Source organism: Mus caroli, unplaced genomic scaffold (assembly GCF_978045245.1).
Source record: "Mus caroli unplaced genomic scaffold, Mus_caroli_1 scaffold_10, whole genome shotgun sequence".
NCBI lineage: Eukaryota > Metazoa > Chordata > Mammalia > Rodentia > Muridae > Mus > Mus caroli.
In genome coordinates this window covers 124,356,053-124,368,153 of record NW_028227265.1, presented here as the reverse complement: position 1 = coordinate 124,368,153, position 12,101 = coordinate 124,356,053, and positions in this window count along the sequence as shown.

The window sequence follows — 12,101 nt, the reverse complement described above, 5'->3', positions numbered from 1 at the left end:
CTAAAGGGGTAGGAGTTAATATGATAGCATTTTTAGGTAGAATTTGATTAAGGAGAATTTTGGTATTTATACACCTCAATGTTAACTAACTCTGTTTAGATAAGTGATGTATTGTTTGATAATGAAACTCTGAGTTAAGATTCTTGAAATTTCTGATTGAAACCATTTAATTATTAAAAGTAAGTGAATCCAGCTATGTGTCTGGGCATAGTAGTTTATGCTTTTATGTCAATATTTCTACGAGGCTCCAATTATTCACAAATGCTATCACAGCAACTCACAAGCATATTTATTAGAGAGTGTTATATGATTTATTTGCTTTCTTGATGGTGAAAGCAAGATGGAAAGAAGAGATCCTAAGAAACATTGAAGGAAGGGATATAACTTGGAATTAAGCCCAAACCATACAGTTTTCATCACCCATTGTGTCTAGCCTTCAGTGAGGAAAATAATGCTTACAACAATGTTTTGAACAGGTACAGCTGCTCGCGATAAGTCTCTTATCCATTTTATAAAGTAGAGGAAATACGGGGTTAAAAATTGAAGAGTGAGACTCTCCCTTCTCATTCCCAATCACTGAACTGAGAGACATCAGTCAATGCTTCTCTCCTCTCTCTTCTCTTGCTTCAATGCTTTACTCCTTATCTTATCACAATTTATATTAACTTCAGTTTCCTAGTTTGCCCTTCTGCATTCAGGGCCACTCCCTTTCTCTTAACCCAGAGGTTTTTTGTTGTTGTTGTTGCGTTTTTTTTTTTTTTTAATTTTTTTTTTGGTCTTTTGTTTGTTTGTTTGTTTTAATATTTTTAATTTGTGTTTGTCTCAAACAATCTGTACTCAACTCCATGTTTCTGTCTCTATTTGGAGGCTTTCCATATTATGGGCTCTTCTTAGTCATTTCTTGTGGCTTAAATAACAGAATTCCTCACAGCTCTGAAGACCAGCAGTCCAAAACCAAGGTCCTGGTAGTACTGATTTCACTCTAAAATCTTATCTCCTGGCTTATAGGTGGCATCAACTTGCTATGTGTTCATGAGACCCATATTGTTTCTTACAAAGGTACTAATCCTATCACACCACACCTATACCCTCACGTTATCACAGTTAAACTGTAATAACCTTCCAGTGACTCTATGTCCATATATCATTTTTAAACAATTATTTATTAGATATTTTTTCAATTACATTTCAAATGCTATTCCAAAAGTCTCCAATACACCTCACTGCCCCACCCTGCTCCCTGACCCACTCAGTCTTCCTGGCCCTGGCATTCCCCTATACTGGAGCATATAATCTTTGCAAGACCAAGGGCCTCTCTTCCCAATGATGGACGACTAGGCCATCTTCTGCTACATATGCAGCTAGAGTCAAGAGCTCTGGGAATAATGGTTAGTTCATATTGTTGTTCCTCCTCTAGGGTTGCAGACCCCTTCAGCTCCTTGGGTACTGAAAGACTCCAAAACTCCCAAAGGGAGGCACTTACTCAAGCCTCGGGTCAGCCGCGCACCCAAGAAGACACTGAGACCGGTACTTAAGATGTATAGATAGCAAGATTTAATACAGCAACGACAAGAAAGCAGACAAAACAAACAAAAAGCACATAAACCAGATATCTGGGGTCGGACCTCATGCAGCCTGCAAGGTGCAGAGGAGATCCGGCCCCTAGCCCAAATTTTCACAGGCTTTTATAAGAGGAGGGCAAGGGGGGGAGCAGGGCAGGGAAAATACAGTTTTTACGTCACTAAGTGATTCAACCAAGGGTTTTTCCAAAGTGCTTTTGCAACCGCGTCCCACACTTTGGTCATGTACTTGATTCATTGGGACTGAGGTTTTTACTCACACCCTTATCTCAAAAATGTCCCTGGCACAGTCCTTAGTTGGGAGGGGTAGGACTGGGTTCGTTCCAGGAAACCCTTATCTCAGAAATGTCCCCGGAACAGTTTTCATTTGAGAGGGGGTCTGACTCTGGTGTGAGAGTTCAGAATGTACTCTGGGGTGAAAGTTCTGGTGGTCAGTAATTTTCCTCTTTCAGGTACTTTCTCTAGCTCGTTCATTGGGGCCCTGTGTACCATCCAATAGACGACTATGAGCATCCACTTCTGTATTTGCCATGCACTGGTATAGCCTCACAAGAGAGAGCTACGTCAGGGTCCTGTTAGCAAAATCTTGCTGGTATATGCAATTAGTGTCTATGTTTGGTGGCTCATTATGGGATGGATCTCCAGGTGGGGCAGTCTCTAGATGGTCCTTCCTTCTGTCTCAATTACAAAATTTGTCTCTGTAACTCCTTCCATGGGTATTTTGTTCCCCATTCTAAGGAGGGATGAAGAATCCACACTTTGGTCTTCCTTCTTCATGATTTTCATAAGTTTTGCAAATTGTATCCTGGGTAATCTAAGTTTCTGGACTAATATCCACTTTTCAGTGAGTGAATATCATGTGAGTTCTTTTGTGATTAGGTTACTTCATTCAGGATGATATCCTCCAGATACATCCATTTGCCTAAGAATTTCATAAATTCATTGCTTTTAATTGCTGAGTAGTACTCCATTGTGTAAATTTGCCACATTTTCTGTATCCATTCCTTGGTTGAGGGAGATCTGGATTCTTTCCAGCTTCTGGCTAATATAAATAAGGCTGCTATGAGCATAGTGGAGCATGTGTCCTTATTACCAGTTGAGACATCTTTTGGGTATATTCCCAGGAGAGGTATTGCTGGATCGTCTGGTAGTACTAAGTTCAATTTTCTGAGGAACTGCCACACTGATTTCCAGAGTGGTTGTACAAACTTGCAATCTCACCAGCAATGGAGGAGTGTTCCTCTTTCTCCACATCCTCACCAGCATCTGCTGTCACCTGAATTTTTGATGTTAGCCATTCTGACTGGTGTGAGGTTGTAATCTCAGGGTTGTTTTGATTTGCATTTCCCTGATGATTAAAGATATTGAACATTCTTTCAGGTGCTTCTCAGCTATTCAGTATTCCTCAGTTGAGATTTTTTTTAGCTTTGTTTAGCTCTGTAACTCATTTTTTTAAAATAATTATTTGATTTTCTGGAGTCCATCTTCTTGAGTTCTTTATATATATTGGATATTAGTCTCTTATCTGATTTAGGATAGGGAAAGATCCTTTCCCAATCAGTTGGTGGGCTTTTTGTCTTATTGACAGTGTCTTTTGCCTTACAGAGGCTTTGCAATTTTATGAGGTCCCATTTGTCGATTTTTGATCTTACAGTACAAGCCACTGTTGTTCTGTTCAGGAATTTTCCCCCTGTGCCCATATCTTCGAGGCTTTCCCCACTTTTTCCTCTATAAGTTTTAGTGTCTCTGGCTTTATGTGGAGTTCTTTGATTCACTTAGACTTGAGCTTTGTTCAAGGAGATTAGAATGGATTAATTCACATTCTTCTACATGATAACTGCCAGTTGTGTCAGCACCATTTGTTGAAAATGCTATCCTTTTTCCACTGGATGGTTTTAGCTCCCTTGTCAAAGATCAAGTGTGTGGGTTCATTTCTGGATCTTCAATTCTATTCCATTGATCTACCTGTCTGTCATTGTACCAGTACCATGCAGTTTTTATTACAATTGCTTTGTAGTACAGCTTGAGGTCAGGCATGGTGATTCCACCAGAGGTCTTTTTATTGTTGAGGAGAGTTTTTGTTTGCCTAGGTTTTTTGTTATTCCAGATGAATTTGCATATTGCCCTGTCTAATTCGTTGAAGAATTGAGTTGGAATTTTGATGGGGATTGCATTGAATCTGTAGATTGCTTTAAGCAGGATAGCCATTTTTACTATATTAATCCTGCCAATCTATGAGCATGGGTGATCTTTCCATTTTCTGAGATCTTCTTTGATTTCTTTTTTCAGAGACTTGAAGTTCTTATCATACAGATCTTTCACTTCCTTAGTTAGAGTCACACCAAGGTATTTTATATTATTTGTGACTAAAATATCATCATTTATTAATTATGACTTTAATATATGAGTGTGGATGCTGTGTGTGAATGTGTGTCATAGAAATTTTGTTCCTAAGATGGATCATTTCTTCCATCTCTGTTGCCTCATTTCTATTTCTCTTTTGTTAAAGCATCTTTTATTCACCTGACTGAGGTAAATATCTCTGAGGATTATTGCCTCTATCTGCTAACCTAGACATACTCCTGGAAGCTTTTAGCCTCTGTACAATCTAATCTAGGCCTACAATATTTTCAGCATCTGCGACTTACTGCTGATTAAGCTCACTATTTCCTAGTTCTTTCTGATGTATGGCTGTCTGATTCAAACTCCTCTCAAAACTGACTGATTCAATTTGGGATTCTCTTTCAGAGTCCAGTTTTTTGCTCTGCTTGGCCTCAAACTAACTCTGGTAATCCGGTATAATCTTCTGGCTTCTTCACAATCTCTGACTCATTCTGTTTTCCCTGATGTCCAGCCTGTTCTCTCTTCTATCCATCTCTGTAAAACTCTCTTGGTAAAATTGCCTCCTCCTCTCATCCTCTGTGCTGTTCCCTCTTCTGTAACTTTTCTTTCTCTCTCTTCTCCTGAGAGTTGGGCATATCATATTCTCCCAAATCTTTCCCTGATTTGTCGCTTTGTCTACTACTCAATTATAGATAATTTTTAAGCATGGGTGCTTCCACAAATTAACTTTACCCTCATTGTTTGGGATTAAGTTGTATACTAAGGGCTTGTATATATTCTAGGCATAGGGTTTAAAGGTCTATGCTAAGGGCTAGGCTGCACAACAAGTAGAAACTTTTTTCCACTAAATAACATACCCTCAGTGTAATCAAATATCCAGCAACAGTCCTTGGTGTGTAACTTCACTGATTCTCACTCTCAATGGTCCTCTTAGCATGAAATGACAATTACCTGTATGTTTCTGCATCTGTTGCCTGCCAACATTCTTCATCTTCCAAAACCTTTTCTTAACTTGTTATACAGAAGACATTTTTCAAATTGTACAGATTCTTTAAAGCCCATCTCAAGTTTCAGATGCTATGGTGATTTTTCAGTTTTTTTCTAGTTTGTATAGATCTTCTATCTCTCTGAGCTCGAAATAGTTGTGATCACACTATAGTATAGTGTTTTATTATCTAATACTTTATTGGTGTTTTTAATCTGCAGGATATTTTTTATATCCATATCTTTCTGTGATCTTCTCAAAAACCTTATGAGGAAAAATGATTATAAACCATGTTTTTGGTTATGTTAAGAGACTTATGGTTATGGATGTAGTAGGTTGGGATATATGAATTTCTGAGTTGATGATCCATAGTTCACATTTTTCTTCCTCATTTAAATTATGACTCTTTGTGTTTTCTTTCTTATCGCTTCTAATTTATATCATCTTTATTTGTCTCTATAGGCTGTATTTAATACTTTTTGGTGAGGAGAAACAGCAAATGCAGTGAATTTCCATAAGGAGTTTATCTCAATTTAATTTCTTCATCCTCAACCATAAACACAGTGATCATGTGATAAGCAGTGGCCCACCCATTTCATAAATGAACAAACTCATGATAATAATGATTTCTGCATTGTTTGGTAGGTTAGGTAATTGCTGCTTCTCAAGTAAAAATGCTAATTAGAAATTCATGGCTAAGGTAACACATATTTTCTAGTTAGGTGTGTAAGTGCAATGTTTAAATTTTCTTTTTTCAATGCATGTCACAGAATATATTGACCTCCCACATGGAAGATGAAATCTGGGATTGTGGCTATTATATAGTGTTGAAGGGGTGTGAAATAATTTAACAGTGGAAACCTACCAACACACCTGATCCCAATCCATTCAGACATTGAGCAAAGAAACCACTTACAAATTCTTTTAGCATGATACCAAATCAGAAACATTTACTGTACTCCAAAAAAGGCAGGTGAAGAATCAAGTCCAGACATGTAGAGGTGTGACATCTGCAATCAGAGCCAAGGCAGAAAAGAGTTAGCTCTCTAAATGGCCAAATTAAACAAGACACAACCAAGGTTAACTCATCCCTCTAGGCACTTATAAAACTACTGTGAGAACTTTTGAAAATGAAGTTTGCACCAATTTTGTCTTATTTTTCTTGGCCACTTAATGGGCTAACGTTTTAGGAATTTGGCTCAGATTGGAGATATCACACTTTTTGTGTGTCTGCCCTTTTCCTTTGACTTTTTGGTATACATAAAAGTTTTAAAAAGTTAGATGTGGTGTTGGTTATTAAGCTTAGTAAGAGTGAAAGACAAAAGCAAAATATGGAAAAGGGAAGAATATGCTGACCTAACAATGTAATTAGTCTACCAGGGACACAGAGTTTTCATTCTAGTCTAGGGGTTGAGCTGTATAATAGTGGTCCAGATCAACACAGAGGCTATCTGGAGGAATTCTCAAGCCTAGTCTCCACTCTCTAAAGATGAATGACTAAACACACATGCTTAAAAGGCACAGCAGAGCACATGGAACAATAGGGATGAGTTGAGAGGTGCACAGGAAACAGGTACTGTAGCTAAATCCAAAGACTGCTTTGCAACAGCCTTGGGTTGAAGCTAACAGGTTGCATGCCATTTCTGAGGAACTGGACATCCTTAGTACTATGCATGCTTCTGGGAGACAGAAAGATCAGGACAGGAATAGTTTTGAAGGTTGTTTTGTTGCTAAGATGTTTTGGATAAAACTGTCAGTATGTTCCCCTTCCTGTGAAGCTGCAGGTTAAAACCCCTGATCACCAATGCAGTGTTGGTTCTATGGAGTCTGAAGAAAAAAATTTATGATACTTGATTAACTTAATACTTTATTGCATTGCATAAATAAGGGCTTCCCATTTGAAATTCCTTGTGCATCCAACCTGAGGCCACCATCTCAAGTGACCTCTTATAGACTCTCACTTATATAGCAAGATGATACTGCATTTTGCAGTAAATAAATAAGTAATTATGTTTTTACCCCTTTATTTTAGCAAGGCATGTAGTTGAGAGGAATGCAAGGCTAAATAAGTAAGATGCTATGTCATAGTTTCTACATCTACGTTATGACTGTTCTTTCCTTTTAATGTTAGAATTTCTTTTCCACTTTGCTGCTTCTAGGTGGGAAGTGGCATCAATGACATCTTGTGATATGATTGGTGATTTAATCCTGGGACTGAAAGCCGAGGAAAGGCTGTTTGCTACTGTGGAACATAGGTCATGATTAAGCTCTTGAATCTTAGGTGCTCTCTAGATATATCCATTTTAATCCTTATGCAGACTTTTCTTGTCATCCTGTTGCTAAAAATTATTCTCTTAAAGTTTTGTTGGCAAGTTTACTTGACATTCACACTGAGGTAAATGTTGGCAGGTGAACAGGCAGCTTTTGCTCCAGTGCCTGTCTGGTTCCAGTTTGGTGTAGGATTCTGGCATAATCTGAAGAGTGTCTGATGCCTTCTCCACTTCGGGCCAAGAAGGCATCTTTGGGGGAGGGTTGAAAGACAGCTATAGGCTGTCACTGACCTGTTTCCCCATTCTTTGCGTTATCTGTCCCCAAAATATATCTTTCTTCTGTGCCATTTCCTGGAGCTGTCACGTGTGACAGGAATTCCAAGAGACTATGATCTGATCATTTATGGATTTTTGTTTATAGTTTTTTTTTAATTTATAGAAAACTAGAGACTTCTTTGCCAAATGCCTTTGTTTCTAGTATATAACTTTAGAACTCAGTTATAAAAACAAAGGCTCCTTTCAAGTGAACCTTGTTATTAAATTACTATTTTTTTACTTTTGCCTTTCAAGCCACATGCAGTCAAAAAGTAAATTTAATTGACAATTAAAATTATACACAATTATCATGTACAACGCGATGTTTTTATTTTTATGTACCTTATGAAATGGTATAATTGGTATTCACCACTTGACCACTTGACTCTCTAGATCAGCTCTTCTAAATACCACATGTGACTTTTTATATTCTACAGATGAGTGAGTTCAAGTGCTCTATCAGTTTCTTTCTTTCTTTCTTTCTTGACATTGAAGTTTGTTTTTTTTTTCTTTTTCCAATTTTTTATTTGGTATTTTCTTCATTTACATTTCAAATGCTATCCCAAAAGTCCCCTATACCCTCCCCATCCCCTACTCCCCAACCCGCCCACTCCCACTTCCTGGCATTCCCCTGTACTGAGGCATATAATCTTTGCAAGACCAAGGGTCTCTACTCCTAATGATGGCCAGCAAGTCCATCTTCTGCTACATGTGCAGTTAGAAACATGAGCTCTGGGGATACTGGTTAGTTCACATTGTTGTTCCTCCTATAGGGTTGCAGAACCCTTCAGCACCTTGGGTACTTTCTCTAGACGCTGCATTGGAGACCCTGTGTTCCATCCAATAGATGACTGTGAGCATCCACTTCTGTATTTGCCAGGCACTGGTATAGCCTCACTAGAGAGAGCTATATCAGGGTCCTGTCAGCAAAATCTTGCTGGCATATGCAATAGTGTCTGCATTTGATGGCTGATTATGGGATGGATCCCCGGGTGGGGCAGTCTCTGGATGGTCCTTCCTTCTGCATCAGCTCCAAACTTTGTCTCTATAACTCCTTCCATGTGTATTTTGTTCCCCATTCTAAGGAGGGATGAAGAATACACACTTTGGTCTTTCTTCTTCTTGATTTTCATGTGTTTTGCAAATTTTATCTTGGGTATTCTAAGTTTCTGGGCTAATATCCATTTATCAGTGAATGCATATCCTGTGAGTTCTTTTTGTGATTGGGTTACCTCATTCAGGATGACATCCTCCAGATGTATTCATTTGCTTAAGAATTTCATAAATTCATTGTTTTTAATAGTTGAGTAGTACTCCATTGTGTAAATGTACCACATTTTCTGTGTTGAGGGACATCTGGGTTCTTTCCAGATTCTGGCTATTATAAAAAGTGCTTCTATGAACATAGTGGCACACGTGTCCTTCTTACCAGTTGGAACATCTTCTGGGTATATTTCTAGGAGAGGTATTGCTGGATCTTCCGGTAGTACTATGTCCAGTTTTCTGAGGAACCACCAGACTGACTTCCAGAGTGGTTGTACAAACTTGCAATCCCACCAACAATGGAGGAGTGTTCCTCTTTCACTGTATCCTCTCCAGCATCTGCTGTCACCTGGATTTTTGATCTTAACCATTCTGACTGGTGTGCGGTGGAATCTCAAGGTTGTTTTGATTTTCATTTCCCTGATGATTAAGGATGTTGAACATTGTTTCAGCCATTCGATATTCCTCAGTTACAATTCTTCAATATATGGAAATTCATCAAGGTAATCCACTATATAAACAAACTCAAAGGAAAAAAAACCCTACATGATCATCTCATTAGATGCTGAGAAAGCATTTGACAAAATCTAACACCCCTTCATGATAAAAGTCCTGGAAAGATATTTTCTTCATTTACATTTCAAATGCTATCTCTAAAATCCCCTATACCCTCCCCTCACCTTGCTCTCCAACCTACCATTTTCTATCCAGGGTCTCTCTGAGGCTGTTCCACAAGGAGAGGTACAGGCATCAGAAGGAACAGAGCTTCTTGGACAGGGACCCTTCGGGCCTTCATCCTCAGGCTGGAGGGAGAGCTGATATTCAGACCTCTGTGCACCTTCCCAGCCAGGGGAGAGCTTGCCTACAGGGAGTGATCTGACCCCCAGGGTTTAGGAGAGAGCTGGTCTCCTAGGAGTGCTGACAGAGACTAACAGACTCACAAGAGGAACAATCTCTGGCCAGAGATACCGAGAACATCTAATACCAGAGATTACTAGATGTCAAAGAGCAAACATAAAAATCTTACTAACATAAACCAAGACTGCACACCATCATCAGAACCCAGTACTACCAACACAGCAAGTCCTGAGTACCCCAACACACTATAAAAACAAGATTCAGATTTAAAGTCATAACTCATGATGCTGGTAGAGGATTTTAAGTAAGACAACAATAACTCACTTAAAGAAATACAGGAGAACACAGACAAACAGGTAGAGCTCCTTAATGAGGAAAGACAAAAATCCCTTAAATAATTACAGGAAAACATGACCAAACAGGTGAAGGAATTGAACAAAACCATCCAAGATCTAAAAATGGAAGTAGAAACAATAAAGGAAAACCCAAAGGGAGACAATGCTGGAGATAGAAATCCTAGGAAAGATACCAGGAGCCATAGATGTAAGCATCAACAACAGAATACACGAGATGGAACAGAGAATCTCAGGTGCAGAAGATTCCATAGAAAACAAGTACATGACAATCAAAGAAAATGAAAAAAATGCAAAAAAGATTCTAACTCAACACAGGAAATCCAGGAAATCCAGGGCACAATGAGAAGACTGAACCTAAGGATAATAGGTGTAGATGAGAATGAAGATTTTTCAACTTAAAGGGCCAGTAAATATCTTCAACAAAATTATAGAAGAAAACTTCCCAAACCTAAAGAAAGAGATGCCCATGAACATACAAGAAGCCTAGAGAACTCCAAATAGACTGGACCAGAAAAGAAATTCCCCCTGACACGGAATAATCAGAATACCAAATGCACTAAATAAAGATAGAATATTAAAAGCAGTAAGGGGAAAAGGCCAAGTAACATATAAAGGCAGACCTATTAGAATTACACCAGATTTCTCACCAGAAACTATGATAGACAGAAGATCCTGAACAGATGTTATGCAGACCCTAAGAGAACACAAATGCCAGCCCAGTTAACTATACCCAGCAAAACTCTCAATTACCATAAATGGAGAAACCAAGGTATTTCATGACAAAACCAAATCCACACAATATCTTTTCATGAACCCAGACTTTCAAAGTATAAAAAAAGAGTAAATTCCAACACAAGGAAGGAAATTATACCATAGAAAAAGCAAGAAAGTAATCCTTCAATAAACCTAAAAGAAGATATCCACAGGAACAGAATCCCAACTCTATCAACAAAAATAACAGGAAGCAATGATTACTTTTCCTTAATATCAATGGACTCAATTTCCCAATAAAAAGACATAGACTAACAGACTGGCTACATAAATAGGACCCAACATTTTGTTGCATACAGTAAACCCACCTCAGGGGCAAAGACAGACACTACCTCAGAGTAAAAGGCTGGAAAACAATCTTGCAAGCAAATGGTCACAAGAAACAAGCCAGAGTAGCCATTCTAATATCAAATAAAATCGACTTTCAACCCATATTTATCAAAAAAGACAAGGAGGGGCACTTCATACTCATCAGAGGTAAAAATCTGCCATGATTAACTCTCAATTCTGAACATCTTTGCTCCCAATGCAAGGGCATCCCTATTCATTAAAGAAACTTTACTAAAGCTCAACACACACATTGCACCACACACAGTAATAGTGGGAGACTTCAACACTCCACTCTCATCAATGGACAGATCCTGGAAAGAGAAACTAAACAGGGAAACAGGGAAACTTGCAGCAGTTATAAACCAAATGGATTTAACAGATATTTACAGAACATATTATCCTAAAACAAAAGTGTGTGTCTCCAAAAAAGAAACTAGAGAGAGCATACTGAAGCAGTTTGACAGCACACCTGAAAGCTCTAGTAGAAAAGGAAGCAAATTCACCCAAGAGAAGTGAAGGCTGAAAATAATCAAATTCAGGGCTGAAATCAACCAAGTGGAAACAAAAAGAACTACACAAAGAATCAACCAAACCAGGAGTTGGTTCTTTGAGAAAATCAGCAAGGTAGATAAATCCTCAGCCAGACTAATTGAAGGCACAGGGACAGTATCCTAATTAACAAAATCAGAAATGAGAGGGAGACAGAACAACAGAATCTGAGGAAATCCAAAACATCATCAGTTCCTATTACAAAAGCCCATACTCAACAAAACTGGAAAACCTTGATAAAATGGACAATTTTCTAGACAGATGCCAGGTACCAAAGTTAAATCAGGATCAGATTAACGATTGAAATCGTCCCATATACCCTATCGAAATTCTCCTCAAACTATACCACAAAATAGAAGCAGAAAGTACTTTACCCAATTCATTCGATGAAGCCACAATTAGTCTGATACCTAAACCACATAAGACCCAACAAAGAGAGAGAACTTCAGAACAATTTCCCTTATGAATATTGATGCAAAAA